Below are 21,962 nucleotides of genomic sequence, written 5' to 3' on the forward strand. Positions count from 1 at the left end.
TTCACAATAAAGTGTGTTGCACCGTTATCGATGGAGAGAGTAGCTCAAATGTGGCTAGTATTCAAATGGTGGAAAAACTTGGCTTGACCACTACCAAGCATCCACGACCTTATCAACAGCAAGGGCTTGGCGTTGAAGGCAAACTTAAGGTCACTCAACAAGTGCTCATCGCCTTTTCTATTGGTAAGTATCAAGACCAAGTTATTAGCGACGTGGTGCCTATTCATACCTGCCATTATTGCTAGGAGGGCCATGGCAATCGGATCGTAAGGTCACTCATGATGATTGTACTAATAGATATTCCTTCAAGCATCAAGGAAGGAAAATCACTTTAGCACCTCTCACACCGGAACAAGTCAATGAGGACCAAATTAAATTGAAATAATTGGTTGCAAAAGAATGTAAGCGAGAAAAGAACATTGAAAAAGAAATTGAAAGAAATGAAAAAGCAAAAGAAGAAAAAGAGAAAGAAATTGAAAAAGAGAGTGAGACTGAAGAAAGAAAACAAAGTATGCAAGAAACGAGTGTCATTGAAAAATAAACGAGAGTAGTTGAGTTTTCTATGGAAAAAGAAAGAGAGCTTGAAGAAATGAGTGAGAAAGATGTAAGTGGACAAAATCAAGGAAGGAGTGTTATTGCTAACCAATATGCAAGTTGCCACAGTAGGGGCGACTCTAGTGATGCCCCTACAAAACTCAGCTCTATTGGACCAGAGTCGTTCAGTTACCGACCCATGGCCCCCAGATCTAGAATGGGGTCCGAGTGGCTTTGAGACCCAGTCTGAATAGTAGGTGAAATCGGTGTCTTACTCGTATCCAAATTTAACATACTACCCAGAGAGGAAGACTCAACTCAAGCCCCCTTACAATGCTCGTCACGTTCACGAATACCACGACTGTGAGTTCCACGAGCGCTTATTGTATTTTTAGTTTTATCTACATTATAAAATTTTATGCATCAGTTCTAGTGTTTATTAGCAGATATTTTATGCTCAAGTTATCAAAAGTTCAAAAATATTTTAGAGGTTTCAGTCTCTAACTAACTTAGTACAATTTCAGAAAGTAATAAACTACAGTGTTTTTTTAAAATTCAAATATACTTATAGGATTAGCGCCGGAGACTCGGTGTACCACATACTCATTTAGGTTAAAACAAATTTTTCTTGAAACCAGTCTTTTCCAAATGAAATTTTAAAACCCAAAATTCACAGCCTAAGTTTTACAATCTGGCTCTGATACACTAAATATAACACCTCTAACCCGGCCTAGACTTTATGACTGAATTCGGGAGTGTTACGAAGAAGGGTTTTGAAACTGACGATACTTCGAAAAAGAAACCATGTGTAGTTATATGATAAAACATCCAAGTTTTATAAAACAAATTAGTTTATATATTACTGAAACTGTTATAAGTTGTTCTTTAAAGTTAACCATTTATTTACGTAAAGTGTTTTTGTCAACGTTGCAGAAAAGAAAGAAAATCCAAATCCAAATCCAAAAGTGAAAACAAAAAGTCCAGAAAGTCCCAAAAATACAAAATCTCAAGAAAATAAGATTTTAAAATAAAATTGATAATACTAATTTAAAACAGTTCTCTATCAAGTGGTCACTGCTGAGTCTCCGTCGCACTGACCCGCCTAAGCCTGTGGATTACCTTAACAGAACAGACAAATAGATGTGATTTTTTGTAAACTCAGTGTGTAACCCGAATGAAATAGCCATGCAACATACATAGAATTTCATAAACAGTCAGATAAAGATTCGGACATAAATCCATAAAAGATACAAATATGAGAATCAGATAAATGTAATAAATATTCAAAATCCTACCCCCATCCTCTACACACCATCTCTGACCATCCCATCACACCATGTGGGGTTAAAAATACCCACCCATCCCAACACACCATATAGTGTCAATGTGACACATAATAGAATAATATGAAGCCAAGCTGCTAGATAACAGGCGAAAGGTCGCTGTACAGATCACTTCCTCCACATATGCATATCCCACCCCAAACACAGATACAGAATACAGATGCAAACATAACAGAATAAACATGCTCAACATGCTCGTATACAGATAAATACATACGTAACAGTACAGTCAGACATACATATTAGTTTCCTACTCAAATTAGACTATCAGAGTGTTAGATCACATGTATAGGGTTTGGTTAGCCCTTACCGACCCTATGGTAGGTCCACAGTCGATCAGAACGACCTGTGCAACCCTAGAGAAAATTTTAGAATTTTGGTCCCACATGCCCGTGTGGTCCACACGCTCAGAATGGCCTTACCCGTGTGGCCTACACGGATACATTCACATTGTCACACAGTCGTATCGTGTGTACGGCCACACCTTCGTCAATTACATGGCCGTGTCTCACACACAGCCAACCACACGGTCGGCCACACACCCCTATAGCGTCGACAGACTCCACTTTTAGCTTTAATCGAAGCTGAGTTTTCCGTGTTAGGTGTACACAACTGATACGATTTTGATGCAAAAACACTCCCGAGACCACCAGAACCTAAAATTAACATAACTCCCAAAATCAATATTAATCATCAATTAAGCCGAACCAACAAAATCGATAACGATGAAGTTCTAGTGGTCAACACTTACCCGCTTTCCTCAAACGAATCCGACTACAATTCTGCTAGAAGAGAACCACGTTCCTCACAATTCACTACTGCCAAATCCAAAAATTAAGCTAACGAAATATAAAATTGACTTAAATAAAATTTAACCAAAGCCTCCAATCTAAGAAGAAACTCACCACTTCCACTTACCTAAACACACAAAGCAACCTGATATTTAGATTACGCATTTGTGAAAGGAAAATTTTGACAGAACAAGGGAAAAGAAGAAAAAAAGAATTTTTTTTTGATAGGAAAGAATAGTATAACGTCATAACTAGGAGAGGGAGAAATTTTTAGGAAAAAGAATCAAATGAAAATAAAATAGAAGATTCAGTACCACTATCAATAGCCGACGTTAAAAATTATCACCCGCTTGCTCAGGAATTCGAACACAAGACCTTCAGCAAGCTAACACCTTACCACCTGAACCAATAGGCTCATTCTGATATGAATTTACCAACAATATTCCATAAACCCACCTAACAGGGTAAGGCTAAGACCAAAAAAAATAAAAAAAATTTGCAAATGTGAGACTTGAACGCAATACCTCAAACACGCACCCAGAACACTTAGCCATTGAAGCAGATACACATTTATGTTAGGATTTACACAAACAAAAATAAATTATTCAGGGAGTTCCAATAATGAAACAATGGAATGAAGTGATTACAAATGAGGGGAAGGCTCTCTACTTAAAGTTGAGCTCCCCAAAAATCGACGGTTAAGATCAAGTTACATCGACAAACAAGATTAGCCTATCCCTTGATTTTAGGGATTTACAAGATTACACCATATCAAATATAATCTAATCTAATCTTTACAAGATATGATTCCTATAGATCATCTGATATTAGTTGCCAAATTTACCAAGATAGTCTTGTGTTGCCATATCTTCATTATCGGGCCATCCAGGCTTCAATTTGACAGGCTTCTCCAACAGCTTACTGAATCGGGCCAGTTCTTGTGGGCCAAAGGATCCCCATCTAACCAATAGACCTCCATTGAATGTATTTAGTATGATGGTCACGGGCTTTGTACTTTGGCCCGTGACACATAGATATATTTCCCTCAGTTTGGGTCCTTGTATTTCTTCTCTATGTAACATTTTTTTGATAGGTTTCTGATAGCAAGATAAATTTTTGTTTTTAATGTATTTATTTTTGGCTAATTATCAAATAAGATGTTACTAAACTTGGGTTTTTCTTATCAAGAATGAAATTGGGGTGCCAAAATTCAAAAGCATATAAAAATGGCTAAATTAAAACAAAAAGCAAAGAGGGGGGTCAAATTGAAGGATTGAAGATTTAGTGGTTGGATGGATAAAGATCAAATTATTTATGATATTGTCAATATCCTATAAATAGTTTGAATTTATCTTTAGTTTAAATTTGAAATTTGAAATTTAATTTTTTATTTTTAATTGATATTATCTTATGATAAACATGTTGAATTTAGCATGAGAAATGTGTATAAATACCTAGTGTTGGTAACACTTGAGAACACACTTGGTTTTTGGAATTAATCAATTTGCTTTTTTCTTTTCCTTCATGCATTATCAGCTTTGTATTCTGCATTCATTCATTTTTTTTTCATTTTCCACATATTGGCTTATTTGTCTTCCAAGCCCTTTCCTCTTTCTGTTGTCCATATTGGCTTATTTCTATACACCATCTGGAATGATTTATTTCATGATTAACTAAGTCTCTTTTAGCCTTAGTCCGGTTATCACTCCGATGAAGTAATCGTGAGATATAAACCCACACTAAATATTTTTCACTACGGTATCCTCTATCTTTTTGGTATATGGGATAGTACAAATTCGTCCCTTAAAGTTGATTTGATTTCAATTCAAAAAGCGCGTGTTAGGTTTGAATCGTTTGGCGTATAATTGGGAAGTTGAGTCGGCTCTGTTGTATTCAAAATCCCACGAATAGATTAGCGTGTTCAATTGGAAAAGCTAGTTGGGTTCTGTCAAGAGAGATAGTAATTGGATTTAAACGACCCACACGGTTGAGGCCGTTGATTCGAGTTGGGTTTTTCAAATCGAAAGGCTATTGAAATCTTAAATTACGGGCACGTGTCACGTGGTTAGAAATTCAACAAGGGTCGATTTGTAGGTCGTATCGAAACTGACTACAAAAGGGTTATTTTTTTTGCTCTCGGTGTATACCAAACAATGCCTTAGGTCGTCCCTAGGTATCTCAATATTCATAACTCTAATCAACCAAACAACCACAAATTTAACAATTTATCATTAATACTAGCATGCTCGTTTCCTTGTATTCTCTATATCATTTGGAACATTCAATTGCTTAATACATATTTTACAGTGTAATATATAGAACTTATTAGTCTAAAAATAAAAAAAATTAAAGTCACCTATTCTCATGCCAAATTTATTGTAATTACAAGTAATCTATGTACATACTCCTAACCAATCATTTGTATTTCTATAGCCTTAAGCACACAAATGACAACAAAAATCAAAGAACATAAAAATTTAAAACAAATTTTCTATGTCACCCCTACACTTTAGATAACACATTATCCTCAATGTGTATCCCCTAAAAAGATAAGGAATGAAGTTACTCGATTGATCGTGCTAGTTCCATAGGCTATTGGTGGGTGCTTCCTCCATTGCTTGATGAAAGCTCCAATTCTTGTGTGTGACACCCCTAAAGTGACCCTAGTCGGAAAGTGGTTTCGGGACCACTAAACCGAGTCATAAAGATAATTAACCGTCATAGTTGATGCTCATTATATGTACATATGCATGTGTGAAAATTTCATGTTTGAATTTTGTTAATAGTAAGTGAATTTTATCAAATAGGACTTATGTGAGAAAATTTTGAAATGTGATAGGTCAAAGCATAAAGATCTATTAGTGCAGAAATAAAAAGGGGGACTTGCATGTCAATTTCCCCCTAATTAGTAGTGGCCGGCCATGACAAGTATGGTAGACCAAGTGTGATGGGCAAGAACATGTCATAAACATGTTAAGTTAGTGTTTCATGGGAAGTATGATAAAATAAGGAGCATAGGATACAAAATATATGCCTTTTATATTAATAAATTAAATGTTAAATGAATAAATAATATGAAATATGAACTTATATTAAAAGAAATGGGTGATAAAAACAAAGTTGGTTCATCTTTTTCTTCCTCCATTGTCGTACCTAAAGAAAGAAAAGAAGAAATTGAAGTTAAGGCATTTGGTCACCTTTAAGTGGATTAAGGTATGTTAATGCTCTATCATTGAAAATCTTTGTATATTTGGAGTGGCCATCAAGTATAGAAGCTAGCTCATGGCAAATGTTTTTGTAAAGTTATGAAGATGACATTCGGTCATGGATGTTTGTATTTCTTTGATGTCGTTTTTGATGCTTTAGGGTATTGAGGGTTGATTATAGATGAGTTGAGCTTGGTAAAATTAAATGTTTGTGGCTAAATTGCTTAATGACAATCGGCTATGTTGAAATGCTAAATTAGTGCTAAATTGTAAGTATTTAAATGAGTGTTAGCCGAAATTGAGCCTATGATATTAATTAGAATTTGTGAAATTTATGCATTTTGTGGTCCAAGTGTGATAAGAACCATACGGTTATGGCATGTAAGCATGAAGATTTGTGGATGATTTAGAATTGGCCTAAGTGTTTTAGTCATTAATATATATGTATATTGCCGAATGTATGCTTAAGGAATTGGTTAAGTACATTGTTGTTAAATGCTTGTTGTTTTTGTATAATTGTTGCCTAGCTACTAAATGAACTTAGGGTATTATGGATAAGTTTAAGAGTGACATAATTGAAATGAAGTTTGCTTGGGCCAAATGTGAACCTAAGTTTTGAATTACAATTGATGCTTGTTAGTTAGTTGATGATGTCCTTTGATAGCCCTTTTGATATTCGGCCATTGTTAAGGAATTTTGAATTGGTTATAAATTTCTATGTTTTAATTAGCAAATTGAATTATTGAAGGTTGAGCTAATTATATATGTATACGTGTTATATGTACATTAATTTCTTAGTCTATGTTATTCGGCTATAATCGTCATGCTAGAATTTTTTTTAATTTGTAAATTTGTTAATCATTAGCTCAAGAGCATCAAGGACAAAAGTCAGAAAAAGGGACGACAAAACAAAGCGAATAGCCGTAGAATTATAGTCGTCGACAACTTTTAAGGTAAGTTTCTAGCATATAAGTTTAGTTATAATGAAGAATGATATGGAAAACGGCATATATGATATTATGTTTTAAATATGTGAATGAGAACTTTACAGAGTAAATTGTATAAATCTGCAAGGGATAGCAGCAGTAGCGTTTTGGAAAAATTACCATAAATTGTGGGAGTTGAGTTAAAGGCTGAATAAAATATGTAATTAAAGCTTAATGAGTCTAGTTTCTTATAAAAGAAACTATGTAAGCAAAGGAATTTCCGATAATGAGATATTTAAAGTTGTGTGAGACGGTGTCAGAATGACTCCGAAATCCCCTGTTCTGTTTTTAGAAAATCATTATAAATTGTAAAAAAATGGTTATAAGATAAAATTTATATTCTTAGACTCCTTAATTAGTCTAGTTTCAAATTAAATCAAATACAACATATTTTGAATTCTGTAAAATGAGAAATTTGATTCGTAGTGAAGAGTGGTCAGATTAGTCAAACAGTGAAACAGGGGAAACTTTAAGAAAAATCTGGTATTGATTGGCCAAAACTAAAATTCTGGAAATTTTATGGATGGAAGATATACGAGTCTATATTCAGGAAAAATTAACGGAAAGTGACTTGGAGTTTTGTAGCTCCAGTTATAAATAATTTAGTGACTATTGCTCAGGAAAAACAGCTTGTGCTGAATTTGAGATTATGTTGTGAACCTTGATAAACTTGTTTTAGTTGCTCATAAGCTATTGATTAAACCCATACTTGAATTCTAAATCGTGATATTGTAAGTTTATGAGTATTCGAATATGAAATGATAGTATGGCGTAATGGCTGATGTGATGAATGTGAAAGTGTATATATATGTGATAAGGCCTAATAGCCGATGTGATGAATGTGAAAGTGTATATATATGTGATAAGGCCTAATGGCCGATGTGATGAATGTGAAAGTGTATATATATGTGATAAGGCCTAATGGCCGATGTGATGAATGTGAAAGTGTATATATGTGATAAGGCCTAATAGCCGATGTGATGAATGTGAAAGTGTATATATATGTGATAAGGCCTAATGGCCGATGTGATGAATGTGAAAGTGTATATATATGTGATAAGGCCTAATGGCCGATGTGATGAATGTGAAAGTGTATATATGTGATAAGGCCTAATGGCCGATGTGATGAATGTGAAAGTGTATATATATGTGATAAGGCCTAATGGCCGATGTGATGAATGTGAAAGTGTATATATGTGATAAGGCCTAATGGCCGATGTGATGAATGTGAAAGTGTATATATATGTGATAAGGCCTAATGGCCGATGTGATGAATGTGAAAGTGTATATATGTGATAAGGCCTAATGGCCGATGTGATGAATGTGAAAGTGTATATATGTGACAGGGCCGAGTGGCCAACGTGATGGATGTGAAAGTGTATAAATGTGATAAGTCCCGAAGGGCATTTGTGTCAGTACTATATCCGGGTTAAAACCCCGCAGGCTTTATGCGAGAATATTATCACTGATTAATGTCCGTAAGCTTCGTGCTCGTACTATATCCGAGCTCTAAAGACCCAATGACTACGTGTGGGGATTTTGTCCGGGTAAGACTTCGTAATAAGAATTGCTTATAAATATATTCAATGCGAAAGGTTAAACAGGTATGTACTCCAAGTTTATATGTGAGCTTGATTTGCACTAAATCATAAGGTAGTTATGTGATGCATACGAGAGCAATCTATGAGACTATTCCTATGATTATGTGACATCGGATCAGTGTGAGAGGTTATGTGAAATCATACGATATATCTATGTCACATGAGCTCACTTTTATGTGAAAGTTTATCTGCCTATTGTATATGATGAGATGTGCATATTCGGTAAAGGGATGGTATGCCCGAAGGAAGAGTGAAATAAAAATACGAACAACTATGTTATAATTTGATTGTTATCTGTTGACACTGCTTAAAACTTACTAAGCATTGTAATGCTTACTCCGTTTACTCTGTTTCCTCTGTTTTATAGATCTCATTGCGAAGCTACAGGCTCGGGGATCGTCAGCAACTAGTCACACTATCACTATCCACTGTTTGGTACTGCTATGTTTTGGATTATCTTATGGCATGTATAAAATAGACTAGTGGCGGAAGAATATTTTGGTTAATGTATATAAGCCATGCGAAAATGGCATCTTTTGAATGTTTACTTAGAGAAGTTTAAATTTTATCCCTGGCCGTGCTTAGTACTTATCTAAATGAATGACCTTTATTTCAAGAAAAAGTTCAAAATTTTACGGTTCTGACATGAGTTACAAGCCCGGTAATGCCCCTTACCTATTCCGGCAACGGTCACAGGTAGGGGTGTTACATTGTGCCTCCTCCATGTGGGGTTCCTACGTAAAAAATTAGAACAGGACACAAAACAACTAATAATATACTATTAATCTTACTCTTAAAAAAATCCAATTAAAATCATCGAAGAATTAATACAATCTTTAGAAATAAAACTTAAAAAGTTCAGTCATCCTCCTCAAAATCCATCTCATCGTCTCCTTATTCATTGCCATCTTCTCCTTCCTCTTTCCATTCACATTCCTCTTCCTCCTGCTCAGGATGCATCGGCCCAAACATATATGGCGTATAATTAGGTACGATAGTATTGATCTGTCGTGCAAACTCCTAAAAGATTGGGCCTGTTTCTTGCATCCAATGTATCATCCAATTTAGCTTTGGATGACTGCTTTCTCCAACTTTGTTTTGAGTGGTTGATTTTGTTTTCCTTTGAGACGAAGCCGGGGTGGCTGTTGCCTCTTGTTGGCATTTGCTCCACTCATTTATCTTTTTTGTTTGAAGTTTAATGTATTATAGAAACAAAGTGTTGTGATGATGCTTCGAGATGGCTTCATTGATTGTTCTGTGGATGCCATTGGAACACCTACTTTTTTGCATAAAGTCGTCACTATGTGGGGGAAGAAAACTCCCACTTTCTGGCCACTGACATATCTTTTCATATTTTGGCAGATCCATTTCTCGATATATATATGTTTTTTCTTCAAAATAACATAAAGCAAAACCGCTCGAAAAGTATTGACATTAGACACATTTAAAGCAGTGTGTATATAAAAATTGAATCCACATTTTAGCTTCAAGAAACATTATAGCTTGATGAAAGGAGAGTGGGATATTGGTACCTGGATGATATTTTAATTCGCCCCTTCCTTTGTTTAAAAGTTTACAATATTATCCAAATCTATGTCTCAAAAATACTCTAAGTTAGTTTCATTAATAAAATCATTTTCATAGTATGGAGCATTATAAAAGTCACAAATAATTCGAGGGTTTATTTGTACTTCTTTCCCTCGTACAAGTACCGCTTCCCACATATGAGCTTTGGTATTTCTAGACTCTTGGTCTCGTAAAGATGCATAAAACCCTCGAACAATTGGAACCACAACAATATCTTTTGGAATCATCCAAAAACGTTCTCAACTATGATATCCAACTAAAGGCCTTGTTTTTCTATAAAAAAAAACTAGTGGCCTTATTTCTTTATAAATAATTATCGATGAATCAAATTTCTTCTCTTGAATGAAGGTTTTTCCTTGAAGTTCTACAAAATATTTTTCAACATTCGGGTTTGAGAAATTAAAGGGGTTCAAAATCGTCGAGGATTTCATTTCATTAGTTCTTTGAACCTTCTTAGGAGGCATGGTGTTTTCAGATTACAACTAATGAAATTTCAAACAATTAATTTCAATGGAACTGTAACAGATCGATTTTTAGTGGTGATGGAATAGTAGTTTCGGGACCACAAATTTTCGTCGTATCGACTTGTAAATATTATTTTTAGAATGTTTATAGAGTCATTATAGTCGTATTAAAATTTGGTTTAAAAATATCAACATTTAGATAGTTAATTAAAAGAAAAAGAACTAATTGGTCAAAGGTGTAAAATTTAGTAATTATTGAATTTAATTGATTAAATAGCTTAAAATATAAAAGAGGAAGGACTTAAGTAGCAATTATACCTAGTTAATGTAGTGGGACGGCAACATGATTTAAATGAATTAAAAATTTAAGTGATTAATGGCATTTTTGTAAATAAACCAAATTAAAACAAAATTAAGTAAAGAAAAAGTCTTTCTTCTTCATTCTTATTTTTCCATAGCCGAAACTTGAAGATGGTTTAAGCTAGGAGAATCGGCCAAGTCTTTTACCTTGCATGTGAGTGTTTTCTATACCTGTTTCTTGTAATATTTATGTTTTTAAGATCGTTGCAACTAGGTCCAACTAGCCCATACCTTCATTTTTTATTCTGTTAAAAATTTTGAAAGTTTCCATTGATGAATATTGAATTTTCTTGATGAATACCATGTATTTGGAGCTTTGATCATGTTATTTGATGAATTTGTAGAGTGGTTTTTGTTAGATTTTATTTTAAGATTAAATTATGAAAATGTCAAAATTTTAAGGTTTAATAGTGAATTTAGTGATTATTAGGGACTATTTAAGGGCCTAGTATATTTGGATAAAATATTGACTTGAGAAAAATTGGTTAATTTGGTGAATTTCAAGTTAAGGGACTAAATTGCAAAAATGGTACAAGTTTGGGGTAATTGTGTACTTTTGAAACATAAAAAGGTATTAATTGTGAACTGGTGTATATACTGATAAATGAAGAAATTGTTTAAATCAAAATCCCGTAGATACTCATGGAAAAGGAAAGGTAGCAGAATAGTTCCTAAACTTCTGCAACGACTACAATTCAGTCCAGGTAAATTCGTACGGTCAAAAATTAAAATTTGTATTAATTGGTGATTGGTATTATTTATATTCTATTTTTGGAAATAGATTATTGTTTGAATTGTAATATTGAATTTGATATTCAATTTGAATTGAACGCGGGATTTGAGTACATTTGTGTTTCGGTGTATGACGGGCATTTGAAGTGGAGATGGTATTGGAGGGAGAGACATATTATCCAAGTAAATCGAGGTTCAACATTTATTGCGAACTCTCGCGTTTTACTTTCTGTTTGGCGTGATTAGGGTGGATCAGCTCTTACGAGCTTCTGTTCAGCTCTTATGAGCTTTTGTTGATGTGTTCGGGAGGACCAGCTCTATGAGCTTCTGTTGATGACGTACTCTTACCCGTAAGTCGTTCTTCGAATGGAAAATCTCGGTAAGGTAATATGTTTAATAAATTTGAAAGATATGTTATTTATTTCATATTGAACTAAATACGGATGTATTTATTGATTGAAGTTGTGAATGGCAGAAAGTTCTCTTGGATGATTATTATTATTTTAATTATTATAGTTAGTTCAGTAAGATTTATCGTTTAACTCGTCGAACTTACTAAGCCTCATTAAGCTTACTTGTGTTGTTTAATGTCATTGTAGATTCTCGGAAGGTTGAATGATCGGACTGGCACTCAAGTCACACTATCCAGCTTATCTCGGTAGTTTTTGAAACATTTAATTCAGATTATATGGCATTTATAGGCTCTTGTGCAGTTTTGGTTAATGTTAGGCTTATGTAAATGTTATGAATGATATTTTGTGCAAATAATCAACTTACATATTTTGTGTAAATGTTATGAATGTTATAGGCTCTTGTGCAGTTGTTATGCTAGTATGTATGGTATATATATAATTGAATTATTGTGATTGTGGTACCTTTGATAGGTATTTTGATTAAGTATTGAATGAGTGAATTGATGAATTGAATCAATATTTATTTTGTTGTAAAATTTTATATACTTGTGGTACCAATGAGGGTACATTGGTTGGGCACTTATTAGGTTTGTTTTGATGTGTTTTTGGCTCAATTAATGTCATTTTGAATTGGTCTTTTGGTTGGTATTTGAATTTCTTAAGGTCCAAGCAATTTGAAATGGTAAACTTGTGTTTTAAGGTTCATTTTAGGGCCACACGGCCTAAGATACGGGCGTGTATCTCAGTCGTGTATGACACACAGCCATGCGACACGGCTGTGTGCCCCCTGGAGGTTCAAGGCATACAAGTCAGGCAGTTACATAGCCTAGCTCATGGCCTGACACACGGGCGTGTGAGGTCATTTCGAGGGGTACACAGCCTAGCACACGGGTATGTGGCTTAGCCGTGTGACCCAAGTTAGAGAGTTACACGGGCATGGAACGGGCTGGGACACAGCCATGTGTTCCTATTTCGAATGTCCATACGACCTGAGACACGGGCTTGTGTCTCAGCCGTGTGAGTCATATGGCCTAGCCACACGGCTGTGTGACCCTACAGTTCAAATTTTTCAACTTTTTTCCTAAAATTTTCAAATGTTTTCGATTTAGTCCCAGATTGTTTTTATAGTAGTTTTAGGGTCTCAAAGGCTCGATTAAGGGACATTATGAATGTATTTGAATGAAATTTGATTATGTTTGTATTAATGTATGATTTGAATTGTTTACTATTCCGTTTGTTCAGTAATACTCCGTAACTCTGTCCCGACGACAGATACGGGTTAGGGGTGTTACAGGAACAGTAAAAAGTTAAATTAGGAACTCTTAACCTCATGTAAGTCGTGGAATTCCTCATAATGTTCGTTTTTTGTTGTTCCGCTGAATGTTTCCCATCCTTTCTTTGCACCGAATAAGAGAAAAAGAAATTTTTTTTAATAAACTAAGAAGGAGAAATAAAAAGTGAATTTTAGGGTTTTAAATGAAAAAGGGTTTTGAGTTTGAAAGACGTTAGAGAATTTTAGGATATTAAGAAGGATAAGAATAGGATTTAAAGGTGTTTTTATCCCTATTGATAAAAGAATTACTTCTCTTTTAATCTACTAATTCTTTTCTTCTTTACTCTCTTTCTTCTTTATTCTATAATACTCCCCAAAATATATTATATAATCGATAATTAACAATTAAACAAATCTTTGTTAGGATTCATTAACATTGAATAAATAATCAAATGTAGTGAAAAAAAAGCATAATAATTTTTTTGGCCCTTGAACTTTACAAAAAAGAGTCATTTTTAACTTTTCATTTATTTTTCTCTTCTTTTAGCCCTTAAAATTATATTTTTTTGTCAAATCGTCCCAAAATAGATAAAAAAAATTAACGTTTGTCAACTTTTCTGACATACGATGAATTGCCACGTGGATGATATGTCAACATTTAATTAATTTTTTAAAATTTAAAAATATTTTTTATAATTTTTTACTTTTTAAAAAATAATTTTAATGCTTTTAATTTTTAAAAATAATTTTAAATATTTTTGAATTTTAAAAATTTTTAAAATTTTCAAAAGTTAATTAAATGTTGACATGTCATCTACATGGTTATCCATGTGAATGACATATCAGTAAAGTTAAAAAACGTTAACTTTTCCATCCAGTTTGAAGTAATTTGAAAAAGAAATATAAATTTAAAAATTAAAAAATACGAAAAATTAAATGAAAAATGAAAATAAAAATTTTTGTGAAGTTAGAGGATTAAATAAGTTATTATGTGTAAAAAAAGAAAAAGTAGAAGAGTTAACAAGAGGAAACAATATGAATGCGCTAAGGATTAAGAAAAATATGCATCAGCACTTCATTTTGGTAAAACTTTTTCCTTTTGGATAAGTAGAAGAAGTTAAATTTATATAGGTAGATTTATTAGGTTAATTATTATATTTTAGTACATTCATTAGTTACTTGAAAGAAGCAAGGATTTTGAAGTGGTGGCTAATTTCAAATTATCAAACTTTTACTCTATGCACTAATCAATTACTATGCCATTAATTAGCAGTGGAAATCTGACTTAATCACTAAATATCTATCTAATACTATCAACTTGCAAAGTGAGATTGAGGAAACCAAAATCATTTATTAATTACTTAGTAATGGACAAGATGCAGTGCAAACAACTACTTGAAACAATAGCTTTTACTTCTATTAAATTTTGCATTACTTTTTTAGTTATTTTTCATTTCAACTTTTTTTATATTTATAATAATTCATCATAATAATTATTAAATATTTAAATAAATTAAAACTCAATAATGATAATTAATTTGAAAATTAAAATATTTATTTTAATTTTAAATTATTAATTTCTAATTTTTTTATGCTTTCCTATCATTCTTAATAATTTTTAAATAACCTCCTATATTTTTATAATTATTCAACAACTGTTTATCTAAGTTCATCTCGACATAATTTTTTAAATAATTATTAAAAATATTTATTTTTAATATTTTAAAAAAAAATATTTGATGACATATGACAAAATACAATGTCAACATAGTACACATGGCTGCCTACTTGCTTCATCACCTACATCATCACTGAATGGTAGAATTAATAGATGAAATTTTTAACGGAATGATTAATTTATTCTTTTATCTAATGTATAGAGATTAATTTACATCTTTTTGAATAAAGAAAGTAAATTACAATATAACTCTTAGCACAATAGGCTACGTTACGAAATAAAATCATTAAAAGAAAATTAAAGAATAGTGAATAGAATAAGACACCCGAGCATTTAACTAATAATTGATGCATGATTTCTTTTTATTATTTAAGAATAAGATTTGATTGGCTCTCCAAATAAAAATATAATAATTAAAAAAAAGAGATATTAAAGTATAATCGTGCTTAAAAGATGATGGGTGAAAATATAAAATTGCAATTATAGTGGGGGCCCCTCTGAACAATAGTCCCTCCCACGTTATTCATATAGTAAGAAAATATTTTAATATATAAATATAAGTAGTAGAAATATGATGTATAAAAATAGGATTTGTATTAATTCGTAGGAGAGTTAAGATATCGTCATACATATTACCTTAACAAGGATTTGTGTCATCTACAAACAACACCATACCAAACCTACAACCTTTACTTCATTTTAAGCCTTGTAGTGACCTGTCCATCATGTGCTTCAGTTTCAACATCTTATTGTCTTCTCCCTCCTACTTCCCTTCTTTGTCTCTTCCTTTAATCGATATAACTCTATCCTTCTTCATTCCTCTCATTTCATTTGCTTTTGTTGGAAAGGAAAGAAAGTGATAAACAGAGGCACAATACTTGGAGCACTTTTTTTTTTTTTTTGTAACCTTAGTGTATAATTGTTGAATAATGAGAAAGCAGAGAAATTAAAAGAAGAGCTAAGCTCTAAGTCTAGGGTTATTGAAAGAAGGATCCTGGGATTTAAATATATATATATATGCCCTTTGTTTTGATTGTAAAATGCTGAGAGATATGAAAGAGAAATATATGTATATATAGTTTTAGAGATGGAAGAAGAAGAAAAGAGGGTGTCCGTAATGATTTCTCAAGTTTTTTTTTTTTTGATAATGAGGGCGGAGTTCGTCCATGGATCTCGGACCAGGCTTCATTCCTCGCACCTTGCTTTTCCTTACTCCCACATAATCAAAGCCAACGTTATCATTCCAAATCCAGGTTTGATAAATCAGCAAGTTCTATCAATTTTTTACATATAAAGTCATAATTTTTTTCTTTACATATATAACTTCTTTTGTAAAGATTATTTATCAACATCCTAGCCCTACTGTTATTCAAGTTATGACATTTAATTTTTCGCAGTTTTCTTTAGAATATTCTAAACACAAATTGATGTACGATATGTATACTATACTACATCATTTATTTGTACAGGATTAAATTAATTTTTCTATTACTAAATTGATTAATTTACTTTACATACTATTAAAAAAATTAAATAACTCTTAATTGTAACATAATTAATATTTAAGGTATAAAAAATATTTTGAAATTTATTTATTTTTAATTGCAGTTCAATTTTAAATAAAATATTTCATTCACAAACCCATAAAAACTTTAAAAATATTAACTTCGTTAAATTGTTATTGATTTTTTTAAACAATAAGTGATAACTCTATTCCAATTTAATCTTATTTGATTTTTTTTAATAATATAAAGATTAAATTGATTCAATTATATTTAATAGTAGAGAGATTAATTTAATTATATTTTTATTATAGAGTTACCTTAAAATAAGTTAACTATTTGCGTTAATGGTTCTATACTCCTATTTTGGGGATTCATACTCATAATTAAATCATTATATATATATATATAAATATAATATGTAAAAATTTCATGTAAAAGTTGTATCATCTCTATTGCTTAAAATTAACAATCATATTAATTTATGGGATTCATGAAATATTTGTTTTCCAATACAGTTTGTACAAAAAAGAAAATTTATGTTTTCTTAGGTGGTCTTGCACATGTTACTAGCATTGTAGAGTAGAGATTCATATATAACATAAACCTTTAGTAAGAAATTCACTTATATATTCAGTTTTGTTATGAATATCTTATTAAGTGGATGTCCATCAAGATTAAAATAAGTTTTGATGTACATTAAACTCTAATAGTAATTAGAAGTAGATCTCTACTTCATTTATACTTCTTATGTCTATAAATAGAGACTTTGGAGAAGCTTTGTAAATATTCCGATTGATCAATAAAATACACACACTCTCTTTTGCTCTTCCATTCTCTTTGTTCTTTACTTTTTGTCTTTTTATTTTATAACATGTTATCAGCACAATTCTCTTTTAATTATCTTAGTTGTGGATTAAATCAACAACAACTTTGCGAACCATTAAGCCTCATCCATAATACCAAAATTTAGCCTCCGACCACTAAAATTACTCTTATTTTTCTATTTCGTTGACTCCTTTGCTTCTTCAAATGGCTAGTTATTGTTGTTGGTTTCTATTCAAATTGAGCGCTTACTTCCCTAATTCTTCATTATTTGTTGCCTGTCGCCTGTTGCTATTTGCAACTCTTTGTAGGAAGTTTTTATCTACTTAGTGTTTTATATCTAGATTAATTTTAAATCAAGTTAAATTAATTTGAGATTATTTTAATTAACTTGTTTTACTTCTTATTAAAGTTGGTAAAAGAGTATTACTCTGAATAGAAGGTTTGAGCATACACTAAAAGCCTCAATGCCAAGATGGAAACTACAACCCATTGCTTTGGATGGTGAATTTTTTTTTCCCAGCATAGATTTTGGATTTATAGAGCACAATTTGAATTGATAAGGAGCTTCAATATTTTTTTGAGGTATGATTATTATTTTTTTTGTTTTAAGTCTGATCAAATTATTAAGTTATATTATTGAATATCGATGGGTTCATAAGGTTTACTAATAAAACTTTGTATTATATTATTTTTAAATGATTTTTTAAATATATATTAATTGTCGACGCAAAATATAAGTTTTTGTGATATTGGTCCTCTTTAGAGTGATTTTTTTTTAATTCATGAATGATTGGATTATACCTTTCAGACTTAATTATAAAGTACAAATAATTTATTAGAGCATCATAAGATTCTAATCTTATGAAAGCATAGTTATATTAGTACTTGTAATAGTGCTCATGATAATAGCCAAGGTGACGACGATGGTGTTAAAGATCTCCGGGTATATTTTACTATGATTTATTTATTATATCATGTTTATTATAATTGGAGACTAATCATGACAAACATGAATAGGTAGATTCTGATTTGAAATCCACGTATATTTACAATGGTGATTATGAAATAAAGAATCAATGGAGGTATTTAGAAGTCTGTCTTACTAGATTTGTTGCATTCCCCGTAGCGAATGCAAACATAAAGAATATAAAAAATATAATCATGGACCACTAAAAGTGGGAACATAGTAATAAATAAGAGAACAATGAGAGTTCTCAAGATAACTCTTCAAAGGGTAAAGATAACTTATGTTATCAATGTGATATGAAATATTATTGGCCACATATGTGGCGTATGCCCAAATATTTTGTTTCTGTTAATATTCTTTGAGGAAGGATATGAGAATGTAGTAATGAATTCTATCACTATAGATAGAAAATATTTATCTTATTTGGTACTGGAACAAATAAATATTATTCCAATATTTGATAGTACAAAATTAATTGAAAGCTCTAGAATAGCTAATATATCAATATCTAAAAAGCACAAAATTTTTGATGATTTATTCATTAGTTTTAAAAGATATTCATTATAATGGATATCATATTGAGATTGTGAATAAAAAAAGATTATATTTCATATGAATAACTATTGCTATAAATATCTATTTGAAAGGATGAAAAAAAGGAAGGATTGAGTTATTGATTACTATTGTTATTAGATTGAACTGATTGTGACTATCTTTGTAATCTTCGTTTGTCATCATCCCCATTAAGGAATTGAAAGCAAAATATTTGACTTTGAAAGATCTACTTATGAGCAATAGAATATGGTAATTCTATCTAAAGCTTTTTATGGTTGGATGCACCTGAAGTTGCAAGTTTTTTTTTAAAACTATGAGTATAACTCTACATTATTCAAAATAAGTTCTCAATTAAAATTACGAGGAAAAATATTACTAATGAGAACTTGAAAGAGAGAAAACTTATGTATGAAAGTCATTGGTTATGTACTTGTTGTACACTTGGAAAATAAGATACACTCTCATAGTTTGCTATTAATAGATTTTGATTAGATTCAAAGTCTACTACTGGAGTTTAATTTTCTTACTTCTTGATAAAATCGTCAAGACTCAAGACAGAAAAGAAAAGATACGTCTTTAAATATTAAATCAACTTGATATATGGTTTAAATATTTGAGATGATTTTCTTTTTAAGTTTTGATTACATGGGTTACATATTGTTTTAAGCATCTCATTTGTTCATGAAAATGAATATTAACTGATTTATTTATGTCGCTATAGTAGGTTTTATAGTTAAATAATATATTTGATTAAAACATATTTAGTATACAAATTTGTGTCAATAAACCAATAAATTTTATGGTTATTCGGATTTGATTTAGTTCAAAGAATTGTTAAAAGTAGTAGTGCATATGTTTTATATTATTCCATTTGTTAATTATTTAGAGAAATGACATAAGCAATTGTAAATGAAAAGTTCTATAAGCATGAATGGTTGGATTTTGAATTAAATTTCATGCATGTTTATGATGATGGTTATGGAAAAAAATTGCTAGTTTTTCATTATGTCATATTTTTATGTTTGAGATGTGACTTTTATTGATATATTAATATAAGCTTGTTTCTATACATGACCTAGGCAATTATTCTTGATAGTTAACTGATTATGCAAAACTCTAGTTAAAAGGATTTTAAAATTATATTGAACTGAACTTGAGACCTTCCCACCCGAAGCGAGAATCATACCACTAGACCAAATACCTTTCATTTGAAGATTTTGGCATATTCCCTGAAGTGAATATTGCATATAATTATTTGGAAATTATATTTAATGACTTAGTGGCATTATAGACTTCACATTGATTTAGACATTTCCAGTAGTAAATGTCACAATAGTATTTATATGTGGATGCAAAGTAAAAGGAATGATAGTAAAAGTATTGATTTGTTACAATTTAGTACAATTGAAACGCATATTAAAGTAAACCAGAAATTTATTGATACAAATACATTTAGTACTTGGCGTGGCCAGTTAGACCATCCTAGATCATATATGATGTGAAAATCAATTGAGAATTTATATGGACATTCATTAAAGAACCAGAAGATTCTTTAATTTAAAGAATTCTCATTTGTTGCTTATTCTCAATGAAAATTGATTGTTAGAAACTCTCTAGCTAAAGTTGAGATTTAATGTCTTGCATTTCTGAAATGAATGTAGCATCATTCATCCACCATGTGGATGATTTTGATATTATATGATTTTGGTAGATGCATGTTTGCAAGATTGCTTGTTTAAATAATTAATTTTAAATCATGCAATTAAGACAATTCATCTTGCTAATACTGATGAGTTTATAGAGATTAAATTTTGTAGCTTTTACGATTTAGTCCTTTTTACTTAATTAACTATCTAAAGGTTAAACTTTTCTAACCAAAATTTAATACGACACTGTAATAACCCTATAAATATTAAATAAATAATAAATATTGACTCACTAGTTAGAATTGTGGTATTAAAACTGCTATTTTCAACACCACTAAAAACGGGTTGTTACAGGTTCTGTGTCAACATTAGCTAAATAAAATCACAAAACATATAATAATATCAAATTCTATTCAAATCAAAATTAATTACAATATCAAGCATATTTTACAATTTATTCAATTTAGTCCTTAAACTCGAGACAAACTATAACAGCCCGCCCGACATAAATCGTATAGATATTGATTAGCGTGTAGTCGTATAAGCCAAGGGTAGTAAAAGGATTAGACTAGTGGCTTGTCCATTAAATGTTTAGGTGGCGTGTTGCGAGGAACTCCTTGCTAGAATTCACCATTTGGCGAATTCTAAGGGTTCAGTGAACTCTTTTGTGAGACAAACAACTAACCCCAAATACTTTGGGTAAACTTGTTAGTTCCCAAAGTGGTAGAATTGTTTTTTATACTTTAGCGAGAAAACGATGGCTCGATTAGCATCGTTAGAATCTAGATAAGACCTAGATGGATTTGAACTAGAGTACTGTAGATGACAGTTTGAAGTGTTTAGGTAGTTGAATGACTGGTTTAGTTGGCTTGCTTTAGTGTACAAGTAACATTTACTACTCACTAAAATGATTAGTGGAAGTGGTTATGTTTGGTAGATGATTAGGCAAGCTTATTCCCGGGTTACAAAGCTATAGTGGGATTTTCTGACCCTTCCACTAAGCTTTGTCCCTGTTATTTGTGCTATATAAGGATGTAGATAACCAACATGTTTCACCTTTGCTTTTCTCTAAATTCCTCCCTAAGTCTCTGGAAAATTTTAAGTTATCTTTGCTAGAGAAGACAAGGAAGGTATCCGTAGTTAGTAAATGTCTTTGATACGTACCAACTTACTAGTAATTTTTGGAAAGCCTTTAAGTTGTTGTTGAAGGGATTTATGTTCTTGCATTAGTGCATGTATGGTTAAATTTTAGTAGGAATTGGTCTGATGATTATAATTGTTTCTTATGTAGCTCAAGAAGCTAGTGAAGGTCTGAGCAACCGAGGCAAAGAACCAGTAAGTAAATTTTGTTCTGAAGTTTTCTGGTGAGTTCCTTCTTACTTCCTTTGAGTTATGAAAATTTTATAATATGTAGGTTGTGTAAGGTAAGTTGTCTTTACTAAAGATGGTTCGATGTGTTGTAAAATGACGTGTGTGTAATAAATCAGTGTTTTATA

The 21,962-nt window shown here is 31.4% G+C and overlaps 1 long non-coding RNA gene across 1 annotated transcript; it reads left to right on the top strand.

The window, feature by feature from the left end:
- Nucleotides 1–15,661: 15,661 nt before the first annotated feature.
- Nucleotides 15,662–21,962, top strand: LOC107919029 (uncharacterized). Its single transcript, XR_001690340.2, has 2 exons — nt 15,662–16,221; nt 21,758–21,962. It is a non-coding gene; the product is annotated as an uncharacterized lncRNA (long non-coding RNA).

Source organism: Gossypium hirsutum, chromosome D13 (assembly GCF_007990345.1).
Source record: "Gossypium hirsutum isolate 1008001.06 chromosome D13, Gossypium_hirsutum_v2.1, whole genome shotgun sequence".
Taxonomy (NCBI): Eukaryota; Viridiplantae; Streptophyta; class Magnoliopsida; order Malvales; family Malvaceae; genus Gossypium; species Gossypium hirsutum.